General features: G+C 37.0%; 2 long non-coding RNA genes across 2 annotated transcripts in view; one reads left to right on the forward strand and one right to left on the reverse strand.

Annotated features, from left to right (window-relative positions):
- Positions 1 to 6,128: 6,128 nt before the first annotated feature.
- Positions 6,129 to 15,565, forward strand: LOC129349443 (uncharacterized). Its single transcript, XR_008602451.1, has 3 exons — positions 6,129 to 6,709; positions 8,551 to 12,379; positions 12,482 to 15,565. It is a non-coding gene; the product is annotated as an uncharacterized LOC129349443 (long non-coding RNA).
- A 4,007-nt stretch (positions 15,566 to 19,572) lies between these two features.
- The window catches only part of LOC129349543 (uncharacterized), an 8,102-nt gene continuing 3,445 nt past the window's right edge, over positions 19,573 to 24,229 (reverse strand). Inside the window, exon 2 of the long non-coding RNA XR_008602586.1 lies at positions 19,573 to 20,080. This is a non-coding gene — a long non-coding RNA (uncharacterized LOC129349543). The remainder of the gene's footprint in view (positions 20,081 to 24,229) is intronic.

The following is a 24,229-nucleotide window of genomic DNA, read 5'->3' on the forward strand; positions in this document are numbered from 1 at the left end:
ACATTTAATGGCCTATATGTAATCAAATAAATGGCTTTTGCCTATCTTAAGAAAAACTCACTCAGATCTCTGATATGTTAACAGTACTAAATAAATCAATAAATACATGCATACACACAAAAATAAGTTAATACATTAACTGTGTTTAGATAAGATTTAGATTTTTAAAAAAGTTGTTTATGTTTTTGCAGAATCCAGTATTGCTCACTGGTTGGTCATTACATTTTGTTAGTTTGATTTCACTGTTTAAAATGATGCCACCTCTTTTCAGACAGAACCTGTGATAATAAAACAATACAAAATTTTTAGTTCTGTGTTAATAAAGCACTTAAAGCTTTAAGTATGGCTAAATGCTTTTTTCAAAATTAAATATATCACTCCTTAGGTGGTAGTGGCCCCAAGTTCAGTAAAGTTGGAAAGATATTCACAGATTCGGGCTTCCAGCATCAATAACTCATTAGATATAGGTTGTCAAAACATAAACGGTGCCTCTTTCCCATTGTTGCAAGGCAGACAATGTGCTACAAGCCCAGTTTTATCAAAAGTAGCTGTCTTTCAAGCTACAGGAATAACATTGGTGTCTATGGAGTGAACAGGGTCCGTCTGCAATTTGCAAAACCGCTGCAACAGTAAAGAGAGACAAATATTCAATAACTTCACTCTTATACATTGTAGTGTCACTAAAATCACTACAGCCTTCAACTGGCTCCTGTTGACAAAGTGTTTTAACAGAAATGTAAATGCTGTAATTTGATTCTTTTAATAAACCAGGTAACTTGAATGGATGCGATGCTGGTGTGACCACAGTGCACACGTCTGATGTTGCTTATAGTGGTCCAAGGGACGCTCAGGGAGTTTGTGTTTGCTCAGACTCAGGAAAAATTAGAAGGAACATTGATAGAACATCTGAATTTTCAGCTCATATGTATATTATAAACCACAGGTCTGACCAAACATATGCAAAGTATATGGACAGGAGAGTCTAATTGCTGTTGCCAATATACATAATCACACATAATCAAGCACTTCTGCAGGCACTGCGGCTGACTGTGGTAGAGGCAGATGGCTTCCCTCGCTGAGCCTGCTGCCGCTGGAGGTTTCTTTGTGTTGGTAATATGCTGCTACTGAATCTTTGGATTGCGTTTTCCAATTGGAATATTAACCTCAACATGTGCATTGCTCACTGACACTTGCATTACATATAATGTTGTATGGGGCTGTGCGGTGGTTAGCACCATTGCCTCACAGCTCGAAGATCCCCGGTTTTCCTCCCAGCCTGGGATCTTTCTGCATGGAGTTTGCATATTCTCTTTGTGCATGCATGGGTTTTCTTTTGGTTCTCCGGCTTCCTCCCACAGTCCAATAATATGCTGAGGTTAACTTGTGATTCTAAATGGTCTGCAGATGTGATGTGAGTGTGATTGTTTGTCTCTATATGTAGTCCTGTGATAGACTGGTGACCTGTCCAGGGTGTCCCCTGCCTTCACCCTAAGTCAGCTGGGATAGACTCCAGCCTCCCTGTAACCCTACAGAAGAATAATCGGTATATAGATAATGGATGGATAATGTTGTATGTCTTAATCTATTTAAACTTGTTTGGTACATTTGTTATGATGTCATTTCTCTTTTGGAAATAACTTTAGCTCAACATCTGTTGTTTTGAATGTGCTGTACAAATACCAATTAATTGACTGGATGGTGACTTCACTGTGCTCATCAGTGGGTCAAATATTCAATTTAGTTCAGCAGATATAACAAAAAAACAGAATGCTCCAGATCACACACATCTGCCCTGATGCAGAGACAGCATCATACTACCACTGATGATATTATATAAGCAGTTAGTCATAGTCAGTGCCTCTTCTCACACCAACCACAGACTTTCTGTACTGCTAACACCCATGAAGATGAATATTCATTGATCTGTATATGTCCCCATCTATTTTGTTTAGCATTACCTGCACATATTCTATTATAGATATCTTTCTGAATCATAATAACCATAATCTAAACTTATTTGATTTTCGTTTTAAAATACAAAAAATGAAATTGAAATACAAGGCGTTTTCCTTTTCATGATCAAAAAGGGATATATGAAATTTTAAAAATGCTCTGATTTTCATTTTATATTTAGAATAACAAAAAAGTAAAATCAGTAAGAGTGTGGAGCCAAACAGAGTACGGTGCATAGACCGGTCCGTGTATTTATCTGGCAATTGGATTTTCCGTTCTGAAACGGGTATTGAAAAACAACAAATGAGTGGTTATTTGATTTTCGTTTTAAAATACAAAAATTAAAATTGAAATACAAGGCGTTTTTCCTTTTTTTTGATTAAAAGGGGATGTACGAAATTTTAAAAATGCTTTGATTTTCATTTTATATTTAGAATAACAAAAAAATAAAATCAGTAAGAGACAGAAACGAAAAAAGGTCAGTTTTTTTTTTCTGAGACCGGAAGTGTTCATCAGCAAGTGTGGAGCCAAACGACAACGAGATTCTCAGAGAGATATCTCAAGAATACTTAAAAAAGAAACCATACTCAAAAAAACAGATATTTTATTTTACTTTAACAACGCTAATTTCTCTGTTGATGAAATATATATTATTAATCTGATTTGTATACTAGCAAAATTCTTTATTCATAAGATGATTTGGCTAAAGAAATTACCCTCCTTTTATGTATTTGAAACTACAGATTTCCAAAGTTACCTAAAAACTATTGAAAAATTAAATCAAATGAATAAAAAATTGATAAAATATTAAGAATCTTAGAAAAATACAAATTTATTACCCCATCCTAGCAGACCCCTTATTTTTATTTATTTATGTTATTGTATTTCTATTTGCTGTTCTTTGTGTTTTATGTATGTTTAGCGAAATGTAAATTTCTAAAATGCAATGTAATTAACATGTGACGCTTTGTTGAAATGAAAATAAAAGATTTAAAAAAAAAAAAAAAAGATTCTCAGAGGGCGGAGCCAGAGAGCAGTGATTGGTCAGACCATAGATAATATAGAAGACAGCGCGCTAGCGTCTCTAGTCTATGTATATCTAGTGATGGCTGATGGAGACTTTGTTGAAGCTTCGACACTTCATTCAAAACATGGTTCATTACTCGAGGCCTCAATGACACACAGTGCTCGAGTAGGACATCTAGTGGTCAATAATATGAAGTGCAATCAAGACGTTGCCGTTGGTTCATGGATTGTTTTGGATTTGATTCGCCATGCACACATTCCTGTTTGACTACACTAGATGATTGTATGGGTTCTAGTGGACACAAAAATAATATTACTAGTAATAATAATGACAATAACTATTGAAGAGCACGTTTCTTATTTCCCATGTTTGTCTGTATCCCTATATACTCTTCACTTATATTCTGTGTTATGAAACATTTAAACGGTGCTGCTACATTCATGAGATGCTCTACAAATACAGACTGATGTCATTTTCACATGGGGCTGGTGCAAATAAAGATTATATGGATCATTATGGATTTTGGCAAAGTATGTCTTGGGGTTTATTGGTAAAGAGGTCAGTAAAGAGGGTGTGCTTATGTAATGGGTTATGAGTTTTTATTGAGAAATAATTTATCAACAGTTTTGGGACTCAAGCAGTTCCTTCTTTTACTCACTAGCTCCCCAGCCTTAGAAAAAAAAACCTGTTCACACGGCACAGATGAGGCTGAGGTACACAGGAAATGTTTGGCTCCATTGTACAAGTTTGGGTAAACAGTTTTGTGGGTTGCCCAGTAAGCCAGTGGGTCTGCCGTTCTTTCTACAATTGCATTCGCTGTGGCGCTTTGCATTTACCAGGCTCTACTTGCGTCTTCGTCCAATAGGCTCCACAGTTGAACTGAAAAATATTGAAGATCATCATCATCATCACCAGAAATGTCAGTCATTCCCTATTAATAAGAGAAAAAAAAATACCTGTGGAAGGTGCTGCTGGTGGTGGAGGACGAGGCTGTGGTGGTGCTTGTGACGTAGATGACTGCTGCTTGGTATTCTTTATGTTAATTGTTGTGCATTCTGTTATTAAACGTTCTTTCACACTGGCTGCCACTCTGATTGGTGAATCCAAAAGTTTTGAACTGCAGAGCCACAAGTGTAGCAACAGTCAGTGAACTGTTCTTTTCTTTGGTTTGTAGTCTGTCAGCTAAGCACCTGACAAGGTTCTGTGCCAGGTGTTGTGTCATGGGGGTGGTGAGTTGGGAATATATCTATATATATAATCTATCTATCTATCTATCTATCTATCTATCTATCTATCTATCTATCTATCTATCTATCTATCTATCTATCTATCTATCTTCTATCTATCTATCTATCTATCTATCTATCTATCTATCTATCTATTCTCTACGAAATACGAAATCTGACATATTACTAACTCTCAAAGCAAATCACAGCAACAACAGCAAAAAAACCAACCTACTCTGCGAAAAACAATTCAAATGAACAACACCAAATAGGTATCTCCTTTCCCGGAACACTCTCGATCCCGCTGAGTGAGTCACATAACAAACCGAACCAATCAGGTGATTCAAAGTAGTTGAGTGCTTCAAACGTCACTGAAGTGATTCAAACGTCACGAGTCACGTGACCAAACCACGCCTCGGCACAGTGGCTCGATAACTTTGCTTCATGAGCTACAGCTAGTGATGGCGAGATGAATCTTCATGAAGCACTGAGGCTTTCCATCCAATTGGTTCACTCATGGTTCGAAGCTCCATGGTGCTTCATTTGCTCTACTGCGCCATCAACTGGACAAATAACAGTAAAACAAGCAGAGTGCCTATAATGACACGAGCTTTGCTATGTGAAGCTTTGAATTGTGCTTAAATGATAATGCCAATAAACAAGTAATATATTTAATATAGTGTCTGCTTTTCCTGATAGCAGGGACAGAGGGGGAAATGGAAACAAATTGGGGAGAGATTTGAGATTGTAGCTTGACTGATTGATGTCAGGTTCCGGCTTTCTGTAAAGTGCTTAGATGCTTTTAATTGTAATAAGGGCTATATAAATAAAATTTATTGTGCTTTTGCTACTTGTTTTGTGACTGTGCGTGTGGTACCAGTGACAACCTGTAAAACAAAAGTAGGGACAATATTTTATTTGTTTTTATTCAAAAATATAAATTTTTCCACAGTTCTGGGATTCAGGCAGGTTCTTTTTTTTGGACAATATTTTTTTAGCTCCTTGGAACACAACAGACACTTCACCTTTTAAAATACCAGAAAAAAAAAATTAGAACAAGTGGTGTGTGGTGTTGTCACAGTTATACATAATACACTTCACTTGTTATGTGCCTACTTTATTAGGAGAAATCAGGTCAAAGTGTTCCCATACAGAGGAGAATCTTCTCTTTCTGGCTGGTTCTATAAAAAAAGAGTCTCAAACCGATTGAATGCAAAGATACAGCAGGTAAAAATCCAGCAAATGTGAACGGGGAGTCCACTGCGTTTCGCTGCCCCTTATATTTTGAATTGCACGTCAAACCTGCGAACCACTTCCTCAACCAGTCACGCGGTACGACCGTCTTGCGAGGCTTCGAACGTCATCATTTTTGGCTCCTCCCCTAAATGAAGCAAGCCCACGCACACACAGCGCATGTGTCGAAGCCATCACTATGTATGTCTATGGTCGGCACGTCTGGTAGCATATCTGGCTGCTGTTGATCTTGTTTTTGGAGTTAAACACGGTAAGAAGATAAATACTTCTAACCTGTAGCGTTGTTTTGTTGTACGTTAAGTCAGCGACTTGTGAAGAGTTGTGTTTTGTCGTGTTTGAGCAGTTGGTCCGGACGCGTTAGCTAGCTAAGCGGCTAAGTTAGCTAGCGGGCTAATTAACACAGGTGGCTAACTTACCGCTGAACACCTGTGTTAGTTGCTGGCACAGCTGTCGTCATTATTAGAATGAACTTCTCAACCTGTATTTCTCTGCTGTGTAATTTAGCTTTTAAAAAAAGTTATTTTACTTTAAGGTTAACTGAAACCCGTTCAGCTGCACTAAAGTTTAACATTCAGCTGGTTTGAATTAAACCACGCTTAACTTAACATTGCACATTACCTCTCTGAATCTCCATAATTTCATTAAATTCCTTCTCTCTTCCACTGCTCAAGTTCAATCCAGTATATAAAATGACATTAATAGTGAATAAACTAACAACCAGCGACTGTATTTATTTATTACTGCATGTATTTGTAGTAAAACATGAGTTGAAACATCCTGCTTTTGGATCTAGAACTGCACAAGCCGTTCATTTTCAGTCACCTGATGAGTTAAACTCCCCTTTTTATGTGAGGTTGAAGCAGAAAGTCTGAGTTAACAAAGAAAGTTGTTTATAATTTGCGATACCTGTTATCTCTGCCTGAGGCTTTAGTTTTTGTTGAGCTGATTTACACGTAGAAACTTTGTTCAGGAAAATTTCTCAGTAGCTCAGAGGACAGGCTGCTTTTTACACAACCTTGTAAGAGAATGTCTGTCAATGCTTTCAGCAGAATTTAGAAACAACACTTCCTAAACAGATATTTTGAGGCTGTGAGGTTGAACGTTTGAGAGTATATCTGTGTGTTTGTTTGTGGTCTTTCTGTTTCTAGGTGGAAGCTGAATTAGTGAGGATGACTCCTGCTCCTGTCATCTCTAAGCTCCTCACACATCTTTACCTGCACATGAGGAAAATCACTCCTGTAGAATGCAGGTATGTTTGTCATTATTATAAAAAGATGTTGCCTGGTGACCTGTCAGAAACCCATTATACAGAGTCAGCCAAAATAATGTTTACACACATCAGGAAAAGAAAAACTTTTATAAATATTTCAATACCAAATTTATTCAGACATCATGAGATTAATAAAAGTTATCTTTGGCCTCTACAATTACAAGAGGTGCTCAAAGTGGTGGCCACTGGCTTCCAGACATTTCTGTTGTGTTGTAGACGTCACTTGTTGATGCTCCATTCATGAGGGTAGCGCCATCTGTTGGGAAAACATCGTACAACAGGACACAGAGTTATCGTGATTTGATCAAACTTAGAAACAGGTATCTATATTTGTAGAAGTACTTATACAAATGAAATATTTATAAAAGTTTTTCTTTTCCTGATGTGTGTACATTATTTTTGGCTGACTCTGAACTTAATGAGAACAAAACTGTCATTTAATTGTTGCTTTGAAAGCTTCTTTAGTGAAAACCAGCTGGTGTTCTGCTTTGAAACAAACTGCTGTTGAGGTCTGTGTTTTTAGGTTTAACCCCACAGTTTCTGAATGAACTGATAGTTTGTTTTTTTCCTGATTAATGTGGACGTTATAATTGATGGTAACATTTACTGATCATATAATCAGCATGACAGTATAACAGTCTAACATTCTGACCACCTGACTAATACTGTGTTGGTCCCTTTATGCTGCTAAAACTCCTCTGACCCAGTGGTTCATCAGAACCTCTGGGGATGTCCTGTGGATTCTGTGTATCCTGTGGGTTGCAGGGTGGGTCCTACCTAGACCAGGCTGATCCTGGACCATCCCACAGATGCTCAATCAGATCTGGATGTGGGGAGTGTGAAACCCAGGTGAACAGCTTAGCTCTGTCGTGTTCCTCAGACCACTCCTGAGTAGTTTTAATTTGTCCTACTGAGGGTGGCAGCTGGCATCAAGGACTGCTGTTGCCATGGAGACTAGGGGGTTGTTTGTCCTGCAGTGTTTAGGTGGTGGTACATGTCAAACATCCACATGAACGTCAAGGTTTCCCAGCAGAACGTTGCATTAGAACAAGATGATGGATGTTGTTCTCTTCAGCTGTCAGTGGTCAGAATGTTGTGGCTGATCGGTGGATCTGTCTGCCTTTACTCTGACATCCAGAGTTATACAAAAGTGTAGTATGTGTGCAGTGCAGGAGAGATTTACTTTATTGTACGCAGTTTTTTTTTTTTTTTTTTTTAAGGGAGAGCATTTTTTTTATCCATGTGAATGAAGACCCAATCTTTCCCTTCAAATGATAGTTAATAGTTACTACAGCTTCCATAGTGGTCCCATCAGAGAAAATCATATCCATATACAGATTTTTATTAATTCCAGGGCTGGTTCAGTAAAGATTATAATAATAACTACATCAGATAATTCTTGGTTGCAGTTGGAATTTTGCAGACTGAGAGATGGTTGAGAAGGTTTCAGTTCTTGTTTTAGCAAAATATGTTATAATAGAAGATCTTTATTGTCATTGTACATGAAATTATCTGCAAACCAGCAAAGTGCATCAGTCTGAGGTATCTAAAAATAAATAAGAGAAATGCTTCTAAAGCCAATAATAAACAGAATATTTTGAGGGAATATTCTAAAAAGGAAAGAAAAGCTCCATTCTCACTCCTCTCAGGATAAACTGTCATTAAAATTGACTTTAAATTTAGCTTCAATACAAGATAAAAACATTTACTTTCATTACTGATGTCAAGTTTTAATAAAGTTCATGCTACTTTTATAAAATAATGAAAGTGAATAAATTGTATTTCTGTGTTTGATTTCTGTCTTTTCTCCTGTCATCCAGATGTTCAGAGGGAGATGATGCCACATCTGGTCCAGCTGATGGAAGGTCTTGAAGTTCTCTGACTGGCCTCGACTGAAGATGGTCGTCTCACCGGATTTAAGGTTCAGATGTTCAGTAACAAACTCCACCAATGAGCCAACAGGGAAGCTTTAGGTTTATTAAATGTTGCTATGAAGGTATCACTGTTTTTCTTTGTGAATGCAATGTGTTCCAACTGAAACTTGAATTAGAACTTAGAAGTAAATCCTTCCATCTGAAAGGATTTAGTTGCATTAATAACCTCATAACATTCTAATTTTTATTCCAGTCTTGGTTGGAAATAGAATCTCTGTATTGATTCAGGTAAAAACTGAACTTCACAGCATGTTGGAGCAAAACAACCAGATGAAAACTGTGATGGTGTTGGATTGTCAGACCGTAATGTTGCAGCTCAAAGCAGCTTTTCTAGCTCAGTTCATTCTGACATTCAGCTATGAATCAACACAGCAGATGGTGATCCATGCTGTGGAAGTCTCACATCTCCTGATTTAATGGAGCTGCTTTGCACTTTTTACACTGTTTATTCACCAACACTTTATTTAATGAAAGTCCCATCTAGTTTTTTTGAGGAATGTGATGTTTTAATTTCTCTGTGAATAACTGCAGTCTAATGCAACAGCTGGAGTTGTAACATCTGTCCTGATATTGATCATGAAGTATTGATCAGAATACTTATGGTTAGCAGTCATCCCTGAAGTTTTACATTAAAATCTTTACTTGTGTTGTGAACTTTGGTAAGAAGCAGAAACGTTAGCGTTGCCATGGATACATGAGTGTTAAATTCAGTCCATGTTTCATTTTGGGAAATTCAGTCCAGTTCCAGAATGTGGAGGAATTTAGGCTCACAATCACAGACAACAAATATTATCTGAAAGCCGGGTTATTGTTGTTTATCAGCACAATACAAAAAGATTAATGTTAGAAATATTCCAGTTAAGACCCTAGAATATCATGATTTATGTAAATTTACCTCAATAATATGAATGTTCAGGTCAAGATTGTACAGTGATATTTGTTATGTAAGTTTAGCTGATTAAAGTTTATGACTCTGCACTAAAATATTATTTAAATTGACATCATTATTATAATATTTAGGGTCAGACCCTACAGTATTGAGATTAAGAAATCAAATATTCTATAAAATGTAAATACATTGAACTCATTTGGATATATTTAAGTGAGAATCTACAATATTATTTATGACACAAATCTAAATTTTAATCATTTTTACTCCAAACATTTACTGGACTGATTTAAATATTAAAATCACTCCTTTCTAATCCTCTGCTGTACGTTCAAACCTGAGGCCTTAAATAGAAACACACAAGTATCTGTTTGAAGGAACTTCTGCAGAGTCCTGGTTCCAGAACATGATGATAGAATTATAGACAAACTTTAACAAAAGCTGCCTGAGAGTTTACAGGTTTTTATCTTAGATTTCTTCAGTGATTTAATGAGTTATCAGGAAAAATGAAGTATTCATTTGATGAACTTCATTTCCTAAAACATCCAGAATTGGAGCTCATATCTTTGGCAGCTGTAAAGTTTCTGCTTCTTCAAAATTCACAACACAATGAATTAATCCCTAAAACTCTCTCAATGCTGGAGAACGTTTGATGCTGAAGCAGTGACCAGTTTTTCTGTTTCTTCTCTGGAGATGCACAATGAGGGACATCTGCAGAGACTGAGAAAGAGTCTCACCACATCCTTACATGAGGAAAAAGACTTTATTGAAGATGTTGAGAAACATGGAGGTATGAGATCCCAGAATCAGCCACAAGGGGGAGACTCTGGCAGAATAACAGCTAAATAAGGGAACATTGTGATATTATAACCTGTGATTTATAACTGATTCATGCTATAACCTAATAAGTGTGTTAAAGCTAACTCAAATACCTATTTTTATAATCTTTGTTTAAGAAGTAACTAAGTCAGAACAGCAACTCACTGTGAAAAGTGATGTTTTGGTTACCAGGGAAACTGATGTTTTTGATAGATATGACAAATATGAGGAACTAATGCTTTATTAAATGGAAATGCTTTTAAGAGTTTTGATTACTATGAAACTGAGATGTTTTAGAAAGAGTTTTGATTACTGTTAAACTAAAGTTTTTAACTTAGTAATGAAATGAGAAGTCAAGAGCTAAGGTGAACTGGGGTCAAGTGTTCACAGTAAAGGTTATTAAGCTCGAAATAGACTTCAGGGATTTTTGTGAGTCTGACATCTGTTTCCTGACCGGAGGTCTGCTCTGAGCTGTGGATGGAACAAATACAGTAATAGAAAGTTGAGACTGGGTGAAAGGGCCAAACAGTCCAAGGTTTTGGTTCCTCCAGAGCACGCAGAGGCCATGAGGTCGATGGATGGGAGCAGTGCACGAGTGAGGAGGGGGATGAATGCTGTCATCACGTACGCAAACTGGATGCTGACATCGCATATGTAAATTCTGGAGAGAGAAGTTTGCTATAAAATGCACCTGTTGGAAAGAGTTGTTGGGAGAGTTACGAGGTAGTCGCTGGATGCAAGCCAGGCAGCAATGCTCTGAGCATGGGGGATTTTACCACGTAACTTGGAAGAGAATTCAACATGATCTGTAAAGGAATAACTTTTCCACGGGAATTATGGATTTAAGGACTGCTCCTTCTGCACTGTTGGAGGATTACGAAAGACTGTGATCTAAAAATAACGCTGACTGAAGGAACATTACCGAAGATCTAAATCGGGACTGAACTCTCTCTCCACCTCCTCCCTGGAGCAGAGCCCCAGCGGGGCGTCGGTCTTCAGGTGAGCAGCCGGGTGTGGCCACACCGTCTGCTCTCCCCCTCCAAATTACATAGTTTGGGTGATTATCGCTCTTCTTAGATAAAAGCATAGTTCCAGTTAGGGGTCATATTAGAGGATTGTTATAGGAATTAATGTTAAATTGGTTGTCTGATGATTTATGGGCTATTGCTATTTTCCTGCTGAAATTTTATAATAAAGCATTTATCCTGCAATTAAAGTTAACGGATTGGAAATTCTATTTATTTTTATCATGATGAATTAACCACATATATCTTCTCAGTTTGTAAAAAGTCAGGTTATTGTGTGCATTACATCTAAAACTGGTTCTGTCAGATTACCTAGTCGTTGGGGCCGGGGGTGGCCTTTTTTAAACTTATCCTGGGGGTTATCCATTCCTTAACCTCTAAATTTAAACCTAGCAACTTACCAAGTGCAGAATCCGATGAGAGAAAAGCTGCCGTTAACAGACGTGACTGGTAATTAATTTGACCATTCGAAAGTGGCTACTCAGTTGAGTTAGTTATCAGTGGAAGCAGGATAGGCGTCTGGATGGAGGCAGTTAGAAGCTAGGTGAATTTTCTCGCTTGCCAGCTTAAAAACGTTCCTCAGATCCCATCTGGGTTGTACCACATGGGCCGCGGGAACTGGACCCGTTAGATGGAGAGCTGGTCCAGTAATTCTCTGATAGTTAATTAATTAATTTGATTGATTTAGGAGGTTACTGGCCCTAGGATTCGACAAAGACTACAAGAGAAAAACTATCAGACAGCAGACGGCTGCATTCAAGGTGAGCTCTGAACATTTGATCTGGAACAGGAATTCAATAACGGCAGCATGAGCTTCATTTCAGTCTGTAGCTGCTGAATTCATGGATGAATCATCTGGCACTAGAGAGGAAGACCATCAAACATCCATGTCAGCTGATGGAGGTCCAAGAGTCTCACCAAACAACCAACCTACAGAGTGAAGACCTCGAATCTGATTGGACGGCCTCCTATTCAGCCACGTGTGTGAACAAATGCCTCTAACATAATTTGTTTTCTAAAATAAATCTAGTTTGAGTCCTAATCTATGCCTGTGTGTTTGCTTCTTTTACACCGCTGTTAACAGTTTAGGCTGTTAGATTGTTCCAGATAAGACGAGTACAAGATACTTCAGAGCCGTTCTACCACGAGCCTGACAGGAAGAACTCCAACAGCTACTGAATGTTCCTGTGGTCCCCTCAAGGCTACAGGAGGAGCCCTATGAGGACGAGCCGGTCCACCTGATGGCGGCCAGTCGCTGCGGTTCAAAGCCAACACCGACTACGTGGACTTCTACTGGACCACACGGAGGCCTTCAAACCGGACCAACAAGTTCAGCGACTCCCGACTCGTGGGTCTGAGGACGCCGCCGAGCCTCGGTCCAGCCGGCCTCCTGTCTGTGGGTGTTTGAGTGCTGAGAGGTTTGTGGATGCATGTGAACGTGTCTGTGTTGAAACAGCAGCTTTTGATTCACTAATGCCGGGAAAAACCAAGAGCTCCTTTATTTGTGACTTCCACTAAAAAAAACTGATGAAAATAAGTTTGCCAGGGTTCTGACTGATAACAGATTATTAAATAATGAAAATAATCATTTAAATATTCCTTTAAACAATCCTTTTAGGTCTACATTTCCTTTACACTGACTTCTTGGTATATGTACAAGTATTTTGGGTGGAATATACCAATAAGCCCAATGTCCAAGGGTTCTTCTGGGAATATACCATTAACCAACCTTTTAGGTAAATGTTCCAGGATGTTGGGTAGAATATACCATCAGATCAACCTTTTAGGTCTACATTGGAAGATTTTAGAGTAGAATATTACTCCAAACCCTCCTTTAGGTCTACATTTAAGGTGGAATACTCCTTTACACCAAGATTTTTTGGTCTACATTGAAGGATTTTAGCTGGAATATTCCTTCGAATGAACTTCTTAAGTTTATGTTCAAGGATGTTGGGTGGAATATACCATCAGACCAACCTCCAAGGTCTACAGTAGTGACTTTTAGGTAGAATATACCATTAAACTCACCTTTTAGGTCTATATTGGAGGATTTTAGGTGGAATTTTCTTCCAAACCATCTTTTAGTCTACATTTAAGGATGTTTAGGATGGTATATTCTTCTGAACCAACTTCTCAGGTCTACATTTCAGGTGGAATATTCCTCCATACTCATTTTTTTGGTCTACATTGAAGGATTTTTTCTAAACCACCCTTTCGGGTCTATATTTGAGGTTTGAGGTGGAATATTCCTTTTAACCAGCCCCTCAGGTCTCTGAGGATTTTGGATTGAATACTCGGTTAAACCAACATTTTAGGTCCATGTCCAAGGATTTTTGGTGGAATGTTCCTTTAAGGTGGATGTTTGAGGACCTTGTAGGTGGAATACTTCCTGAAACCAACCTTTTAGGTCAACATTCAAAGATTTAAGGTGGAATATTCCTTTAAACCAACCTAAATTTCATGTTTTGATCATTATCAAGTGAGAAACCTCAATCCAGACTCCTCATAATGACGTTTGAGATTTATGCTGCTGTTATTTGTTTAGTCCAGACTAAATGACAGAAATCTACAACTGTAAGTTTATTTCAGGACTCGGTTATTAAATGGCAAAACAATCCATGTGACTCTAAAAACTCAACAGCTGTACAAACTCTAAACTCTCCACAAGGATCCAAAATAAGTTGGACTTCTACATGAGAGCTTTAATTATTCTTCATCTACTTCCTGAAAAGTGTGGTCAATAAAAAAGACAAAGACTAATATTTTCAGCTGAACTAAAGACAGACTTTGTGATTTTTCTGCTCACATGTTGTGTTGTTGTAAACTTACTCTTTCAAATAAATAGCCTCCTAACCCCCTGGAAACCAGCGTTTGTCCTGTTTTTGTGTTGCTCCTCAGCGACCCTAGACAGCCGGGTCCTAATGTTTTTTGAGCAACACACCATACTATGACGTTTTTACAATGATGGTTCTACTATGGAACCAGTTTGACATGTTCAGGTGTTCTTTGTGTGAAAACTCAGAGATTTCAGGTATCAGAAGGTGGTTTTCAACTTTCTTTGTTAACTTTCTGCCTCAACTTTAAATTAAATTTCCTTCACTAACCCAGCCCTCTGGACTTCCAGCAAGCTGTATTCCTATTGGCTGTCCAGGTGGCTGCTTGGTGTTATTAGGAACACCTGAGCAGCTCAGTGTCTTCCTGCTTTATTTAGCTGCAGACAAACGTTTCCTCTGCTTCTCTTCACCACTAAACCGGGTTTGGCTCCATTGCTTTAGTTTGTTCTTTAGGCGTTGGCTTGCAGCTTCCAGCAGTAAAATCGTCTTTAATGTGTTTCTTGGTGTGTTTTAGGGCTTTGTACTGGATAGTTGTCTTGGTAAATGTGGTTCTTTAGCCACAGTTAGCACATGGTGCTAATGTGTACAGTGATTAGTGGATTTGCTGCAGCTGAGTTATGTCTTTATCTTGGCTGTAGTGAGTCTCTAGAGGTTTTTGGTCAGACACATTCTGTATTCATGTTTGAGAACCAACGTTGGTTGTCCAGAAGGTAAGAGTTCCTGTCCTGATTCTCTGTTCTCAGAGGTTCTCTGGTAGGCTGCAGGAGACTTTAGTGTTTGGGTTGTACTAGTTTGGTTTTTGTACGGTTTCATTTGGAGGACTATCTTGAGGCTCCTCCATGTGGTTTAGTGAGGTTTTCTGGAACAGTTCTACAAAGCAACCTGCAGCAGAAGAGACTTTGAGAGTTTTTAGGAAGTTCTGGAGACCAGACTTTAGAGCAGCAGAAACATTTGTCAGCAGTTTGAGCAGGAGAAGGTGAGCTTCAGAGTAGAAATGAGACAGAAACCTTCTTGACCCGTGTGGTGATGTCCTGTACGAAGAGTTTGAGCAGGTTGTGAAGAGTCTGTAGTTCTTTGGTCTGAAACCACGAGAAGAGTCGACTCATTAAAGGAGAAAACAGGAGATATTGTTGGTTCTTCTGTCGCTCTGCAGTTTCCTTAGACTGAATATCAAGTTTATATTTTAAATGATTTCCCATGTGAGCCCAAGAAGACTTCAATAAACTCCCTCCATCCCCTGGACACAACAGATTTTATTACCATGTTAAATCTTTTTTTTTTTTTTTTTTTTTTAAATATGTTGTTAAGTTTTAATCGTAGTTTTAGCATAGTTTTTTCTCTTTGCTTGTTTAGTTTTGTCATCTGTGTGAAAGGTGCTAAACAAATAAAGCTGAATTGATAAACTGAATAATTGACTAACTCATGATTGTGACAACAGAAGTATTTTCATTGTGATTTAAGGGTTTGTTTCATTTCTAAGGTAGATGTTAAAATCTTGACAGGAAAAAAAGATTAAAGAAATAAACTACATTTAAAAAAGCAATTAAATCAAAGGAAAAAACATTTAATACAAAACTTTTAAAAAGAAAATTAAACATTAAATACAATTAAATTATATTAAACAGACAGAATATTTAATTAAATTATTAAACAGATACAAAACATGTAATCATGAAATTAAACAAAAAATTTTAAACAAAAATATGAAACATTAAAGATGAAATGTTTTAGATAAACATTTAAAAAATACAAAACATTAGATTATTAAACCTTTAAAAAGACAAAACATTGAATTAAAAAATTTAATGTTTAATTAGAAAATTAAATCTTAACGACAAACTTTAAATAGGAATTAAACAGAAAATACAATGAAGCATTTAAATAGAAAATTAAACATTAAAAGGTGGTAAAACATTTAAAAAGAAAAACCTTAAAGATCTAATCGAAAAATTAAACATTGGGAAAGAAAAGGAAATTTTTCAAACAAGCCGATAAAACATTTGAAAAAACAAAAAACATTAAAAAGACAAAACATTTCTAAATCAAATCAGACATTTGAAAAGAATAAAAGGTGAGAAAAGAGCAAAACTAAACATTTAAGAAGAATCAAACTAAAGACAAAACATTTGAAAAGACACCAGTTAAACTTTAGAAGATCAAATTAAACAGAAGAGACAATAAAACGATCAAAAACAGCAAAAACAGATAAAAGTCTGAAAGTGTTTTCTAGTCTGAAATGAAAACATCAAGTTATTTCTTCAAACATTTCCTCATTCTGTGTTCTTGGTTTGAATGTGGACACATTTACTAAGAACTCATTTCAGAAAACTGCTTTCCAGATAAAGCCTACTAGTAGTTGAAGGCGTTGATCAAACTAATGTTACCTTCTGATCTCCACAAACTTTACTGTTCAGTGAAGAGAATCAAAGTTTGTTGAGGATTTCTAAAAAAACCCACAGGTGAAGGTCTGAGAAGAACTCGGATGGTCTAAATGTGAAATCAAGACTCATGGTCACAAGTTTTAAGACTTCTGTTAACCAGAAAGTTCAAACTGAGAGAGAAGTACTGAGAAACTTTTAAAACTTCAGTCCTCAGACTGTCGAAAGGTTCAAACTAACAGAGAACTACTCAAGAGCTTCTAGGTTTTCAGCCCTGAGACTGTCTAAAAGCTTAAACTCACAGAGAACTACTCAAGAACTTTTAATATTTCAGTCCTCGGACTGTGGAAAGGTTCAAACTAACAGAGAAGTACTGAGAAACTTTTAAAATTTCAGTCCTCAGACTGTCTGAAGGTTCAAACTAACAGAGAACTACTGTGGGACTTAGAAAATTTCAGCCCTCAGACTGTGTGAAAGCTCAGGTCCTGAGGACTTGGGAGGTCTGGAGGCTTGGAAAGTCTTGGAACTGAAGGTTCAACCCACCAGAAGAAAGGCTGAAGTCCAGCCTCCTGAGAAAAACGGTCAAGACGGAACTCGAGTTAAAAAAAAAACTCGAAAACGACAAAAAATAGATGATAAATGCGCAAAAAAAAGAAGAATTAGTATCTGAGCGAATAGCTCAGGAGATAAGAAGATGGACTACCAACTGGAAGGTCGCAGGTTCAAGACCCGCCAGTGGCCCTTTTCTTTGTTTGTCTTTGTCAGGATTTTGATAAAATTTAAGAAGTGTCTGGTCTTGAACCAGCGACCTGCAGCTCCATAGGCAAATCCTTAACTCACTGAGCTACAGATCAGATAAAAAGAAATAAATTCGTCGTCCCTTTGGCATCGTAGTTTCTGAAGTGACCACATGGGTGGAGCCAAGGCGGAGTCTGGGTGGAGTCAGGGCGGAGAGTAGGCGGGGAGGTGGGTGGCGGCCTCCCCCCTCTACTCCCCCACCTCCCCCCACCACCCACCACACCTTCCCCCGCCTGACGAGTTCTTCGAGTCTCCACGAGTTCTTCGAGTCTCCATGGGTTTTCCCGAGTTTCTGGAGTTTCCACCAGGTCGGAGGCAGAACAAGTTGTCATGAAGAGGTGTTGAAGTCGGCCAGGATGGAGTGACTTTTTACAGCGACTAGAAGGAAGATGACTAGAAGAGCAGGTCTTTAACCACCATCCATAAAATCCATGGAGTCGACTCCAGAGAAATGAAGGGAGGTCAACTTTTATCAACCTCCATCCAGATGTTCAACTTGATATCTTTACTTGGAGATTTTTAGCACCACAAACCTTTAGTATCACACTTTATTATCATTTATTAGGACTTTAATGGAATCCACCAGCAGATTTAGTTTTTGTTGACAAACTTTATTCTTGTCATCGTGGGACTGCAGTATTTAAAAGTGTTCCTTCTATTTGACCTCATGTTTATTAGTTTTAGTGGAGAAAATTATTTTAGTTGTCGATTCGTCTCTTAAAAAACAAATAATCAATTGGATTAGTCAAGAGGTTTAAAGTTCTTACTTTGTCATATTTTAAATATGACAAAAAAATATAAAAATAAGATGTCTTGAGACAATTTGACCTGTAATTGGCATTATATAAATAAAATTGAATTCAAATTGTATGTATCTTGTAATGTTGGAAAACACATTTTCTTTGTCCATTAATCTGTTGATTGTTTTCTCCACTAATTCATTTCTTGTTTTGGTTTATAAAATGTCAAACCCAAATATATTCAGTTTACTGTCATAAAAACCAAAAAGATTTACATTCATGATGCAGGAATCAGGCAGTTTTTCACTTTTTATCTTAGTTTAGTCAGAAAGATAGTTGATAATGTGTGAATTGTTGCAGCTTGTGAGCCGTAGGAGGTTTTAATCTTTGGGGCCGAGTGTCAAAAAACATTTAGAAACCAACATCAACAAAACACTCAAAGATTTGAACATCATTAAAGGGAAATTCAACTTTTGCATGACAATGTCTAATTAAAGGACATTTATTTCCAACGTAAATGTGTGATATTCATCCTCTGGAGCTTTCTCTTCACATCGTCTTCCACCTGGACTGGTTTGGTCGGGAGCATGTGCAACAAACATTTGAAAAACTGCACTATAACATCAATGAATGACACTGAAGTTTAATCTCTACATAAATGAGACTGAGTCTGGATGTGCTGCTCTGTCATTAACTCCTAAGTTTAGGGAAAGTTCAAACAAAAGAGGACAGTTCAGATAAGACTTGAGAATGAGCTTATTTTGAACAAACATCTCAGACTTTCTGAGCTTCAGCACCTCTAGCAAGATAATTTAACAACAAGCAACTCAAGAGATCCAGAAGTTGGAGAGAGTTAGCTTTAGCTGAGCCAAAGAACATGTGGGACGCTAACCTAGCAAACATTTCAGACTTTTCTCTGTGAATTCTGAGAAATAATTTCCTATTTAATGACAGAGCTACACATCTTAACTCAGTCTCATTAAAACAAACTCTAATTCAGTGTCATCCATCCATATTAAAGTGCAGTTACCCAAAATGTTTGTTGCATGAGCTCCAACAAAACCTGTCCAGGTAGAAGGCCACTTTGACAAACAGGAAGTGGAAGATTCCAAGCAGATTTATAGAAGGGGGAACCGGACTGTACTAAGTGTGGTCGAGTATAGAGGCGTGTTTTGTGGGTTTTTAAGGCTGACAATGATTATTAGTGAGACATTTGGAGTAGATATTCATTTGCAGTAAATGAAAGTATTTAAAATCTTGGGAGTTAAACTTAGAAGAACACAAACTCAAACAGGAAACTTTGTTGATACGTTTTTGTTTTGTTTACAGATGTTAAGTAAAAGGAGTTTTATTTTTGACGTATAACCAATCAAATCACTCCAGAAGACAGAGCGACCACAGGTAGATTAAGGTTCAGAGCCAAAGTAGCGCCATTTTTAAATGTATTTATTACCATAAATCAGTAAAAAATAAAATACTGATAATCAGTAAATCAGTCAGCCCACAATTACTACAATTCTACAATGTATGTCTCTTTCCTTTGACTTGTTATTTGTACAATATACGATGTATATGATGGCGTTTTTTCATACCAAAGGCTATACTATGATGTTTTCTAAGAGACATACGATGCTACTCTGGTTGTTCTGGCTCTGGGCCGCTGCACTCCTCCTCTGTTGTTTTCTGGATTGTACTCAGCTGCATGCCTTCATCCACCCGGCCTCCGTTGACTCGTCCCGCCTGCCGTCTCTGGAGCTGAAGCTGGATTGGAACAGACCAAAGTACAGTCCAATCACGATGCCAGCTGCCTCTCAAAAGGCTCCTTCATCTGGCAGGTGGCGGCACTTCTTCTGAGGGGAAGCTGAGCTGGCCCAGCAGAACTTTGGAGATGTGTTCCAGTGGTTGGTGGATGTGTGGGGAGATAGAGAGGAACCTTTGAATTGTTCAGAAAGGAAAACAAGAAACCCATTGGTAGTTTTAGTTTATGGTGCCACTGCGGTGTGTTTTTGAGCTAGAAGAGGTGAACAAAAGAGTTTTTTTTCATATTGATTATCTTTTACTTTGTTTCTGGTTGGAATGCCCATCAATGTCAACATGAAGTTCACTTTTAGTTCTGTTTATTTATTTTTATTTTACTAACACCCATTTGCTTTTAACTTCGTCACATGTTGTGTTGTTGTAAACTTACTCTTTCAAATAAATACTCGTCTAACCTTCTGGAAACCAGCATGTGGACTGTTTTTGTGTTGCTCCTCACCTACTTCAGACAGCCGGGACATAACAACGTTTTGTGGACTAAAGGCTATACTATGACGTTTTTAGAGCGACATGTTATGTCAAGCGTCTGAAAAGTAAAGTTGTGAGAGAGCTCATGTGCTAAACTCGCACGGCTTGCAACACACAGGTACAAAGCAAATGATCACATTGAACACGTGAGTCCATTTTCTGACAGCGTCAAACGGCATTACAACTCCCTCTTTTCACTCGAGCGTCAGCACTTCTCTTCAGAAGGCCGACCGCTCGCGGCTTGAAGGGATTGAACCGGACTCAAACCCAACGAGAACCTCTGCGGTTAGATATTCATTGATAGATACTTTCTGTCATGAAATCACCTGTGTGAAAGCTTCCAGCGAGCTTTTTCATTCAGAGGACTGAAAGCTCAGCCAAGAGTCGAGATGAGGCCACATCTGAAATGGATTTCAAATCTGGGGAAAAAAAGAAAAAAAAAGTGCTTATTCAACCGGTGTTAGAGTGTGTTTGTGTGGCTGCGATTGTGATTGCGTGTGTGCGATTTTCCAACATGTTGTAAAAACGTGCCATATGATGAAATAATGTAAAGGAGGCCGTGAAAAACACTCCAGAAGGGTTTTCTTTGAAAAAAAAATCATCATGAATTTTGGCGCAAAAAAAACGCCAGAGTATACTATGTCAAGAAAAAAAATGCGATTTTTCAACATGTTGTAAAAACGTGCCGTATGATGAAATAATGTAAAAGAGGCCGTGAAAAACACTCCAGAAAGGTTTTCTTTGAAAAAAGAAATCATCATGAATTTTGGCGCAAAAAAAACGCCATAGTATAGTATGTCGAAAAAAAATGCGATTTTTCATCATGTTGTAAAAACGTGCCATATGATGAAATAATGTAAAGGAGGCCGTGAAAAACACTCCAGAAAGGTTTTCTTTGAAAAAAAAAATCATCATGAATTTTGGCGCAAAAAAAACGCCATAGTATACTATGTTGAAAAATGTCATTTTTCAACATGTTGTAAAAACGTGCCATATGATAAAATAATGTAAAGGAGGCCGTGAAAAACACTCCAGAAAGGTTTTCTTTGAAAAAAAAAATCATCATGAATTTTGGCGCAAAAAAAACGCCATAGTATACTATGTCGAAAAAATGTCATTTTTCAACATGTTGTAAAAACGTGCCATATGATTAAATAATGTAAAGGAGGCCGTGAAAAACACTCCAGAAAGGTTTTCTTTGAAAAAAAAATCATGAATTTTGGCGCAAAAAAAAAATGCCATAGTATAGTATGTCTAAAAAAAATGTGATTTTTCAGCATGTTGTAAAAACGTGCCATATGATGAAATAATGTAAAGGAGGCCGTGAAAAACACTCCAGAAAGGTTTTCTTTGACAACAAAATCATCATGAATTTTGGCGCAAAAAAAACGCCATAGTATACTATGTCGAAAAAAAAAAGTCATTTTTCAACATGTTGTAAAAACGTGCCATGTGATAAAATAATGTAAAGGAGGCCGTGAAAAACACTCCAGAAAGGTTTTCTTTGAAAAAAAAAATCATCATGAATTTTGGCACAAAAAAAAATGCCATAGTATAGTATGTCGAAAAAAAATGTGATTTTTCAGCATGCTGTAAAAACGTGCCATATGATGAAATAATGTAAAGGAGGCCGTGAAAAACACTCCAGAAAGGTTTTCTTTGAAAAAAAAAATCATGAATTTTGGCGCAAAAAAAAATGCCATAGTATAGTATGTCTAAAAAAAATGTGATTTTTCAGCATGTTGTAAAAACGTGCCATATGATGAAATAATGTAAAGCAGGCCATGAAAAACACTCCAGAAAGGTTTTCTTGGAAAAAAAAATCATCATGAATTTTGGCGCAAAAAAAACGCCATAGTATACTATGTCGAAAAAAAAATGTCATTTTTCAACATGTTGTAAAAACGTGCCATATGATAAAATAATGTAAAGGAGGCCGTAAAAAACACTCCAGAAAGGTTTTCTTTGGAAAAAAAATTATCATGAATTTTGGCGCAAAAAAAAACGCCATAGTATAGTATGTCGAAAAAAAATGCGATTTTTCATCATGTTGTAAAAACGTGCCATATGATGAAATAATGTAAAGGAGGCCGTGAAAAACACTCCAGAAAGGTTTTCTTTGAAAAAAAAAATCATCATGAATTTTGGCGCAAAAAAAACGCCATAGTATACTATGTCGAAAAATGTCATTTTTCAACATGTTGTAAAAACGTGCCATATGATAAAATAATGTAAAGGAGGCCGTGAAAAAACACTCCAGAAAGGTTTTCTTTGGAAAAAAAATTATCATGAATTTTGGCGCAAAAAAAACGCCATAGTATAGTATGTCGAAAAAAAATGCGATTTTTCATCATGTTGTAAAAACGTGCCATATGATGAAATAATGTAAAGGAGGCCGTGAAAAACACTCCAGAAAGGTTTTCTTTGAAAAAAAAAATCATCATGAATTTTGGCGCAAAAAAAACGCCATAGTATACTATGTTGAAAAATGTCATTTTTCAACATGTTGTAAAAACGTGCCATATGATAAAATAATGTAAAGGAGGCCGTGAAAAACACTCCAGAAAGGTTTTCTTTGGAAAAAAAAATCATCATGAATTTTGGCGCAAAAAAAACGCCATAGTATAGTATGTCGAAAAAAAAATGCGATTTTTCAACATGTTGTAAAAACGTGCCATATGATAAAATAATGTAAAGGAGGCCGTAAAAAACACTCCAGAAAGGTTTTCTTTGAAAAAAAATTATCATGAATTTTGGCGCAAAAAAAAACGCCATAGTATAGTATGTCGAAAAAAAAATGCGATTTTTCAACATGTTGTAAAAACGTGCCATATGATGAAATAATGTAAAGGAGGCCGTGAAAAACACTCCAGAAAGGTTTTCTTTGAAAAAAAAATCATCATGAATTTTGGCGCAAAAAAAACGCCATAGTATACTATGTCGAAAAAATGTCATTTTTCAACATGTTGTAAAAACGTGCCATATGATGAAATAATGTAAAGGAGGCCGTGAAAAACACTCCAGAAAGGTTTTCTTTGAAAAAAAAATCATCATGAATTTTGGCGCAAAAAAAACGCCATAGTATACTATGTCGAAAAAAAAAAGTCATTTTTCAACATGTTGTAAAAACGTGCCATATGATGAAATAATGTAAAGGAGGCCGTGAAAAAACACTCCAGAAAGGTTTTCTTTGAAAAAAAATCATCATGAATTTTGGCGCAAAAAAAACGCCATAGTATAGTATGTCGAAAAAAAATGCGATTTTTCAACATGTTGTAAAAACGTGCCATATGATGAAATAATGTAAAGGAGGCCGTGAAAAACACTCCAGAAAGGTTTTCTTTGAAAAAAAAATCATCATGAATTTTGGCGCAAAAAAAACGCCATAGTATACTATGTCGAAAAATGTCATTTTTCAACATGTTGTAAAAACGTGCCATATGATAAAATAATGTAAAGGAGGCCGTGAAAAACACTCCAGAAAGGTTTTCTTTGAAAAAAAATCATCATGAATTTTGGCGCAAAAAAAACGCCATAGTATAGTATGTCGAAAAAAAAATGCGATTTTTCAACATGTTGTAAAAACGTGCCATATGATGAAATAATGTAAAGGAGGCCAGTGAAAAACACTCCAGAAAGGTTTTCTTTGAAAAAAAAATCATCATGAATTTTGGCGCAAAAAAAACGCCATAGTATAGTATGTCGAAAAAAAAATGTCGATTTTTCAACATGTTGTAAAAACGTGCCATATGATGAAATAATGTAAAGGAGGCTGTGAAAAACACTCCAGAAAGGT

This window comes from Amphiprion ocellaris, chromosome 8 (genome assembly GCF_022539595.1).
Source record: "Amphiprion ocellaris isolate individual 3 ecotype Okinawa chromosome 8, ASM2253959v1, whole genome shotgun sequence".
NCBI classification, from domain to species: Eukaryota; Metazoa; Chordata; class Actinopteri; family Pomacentridae; genus Amphiprion; species Amphiprion ocellaris.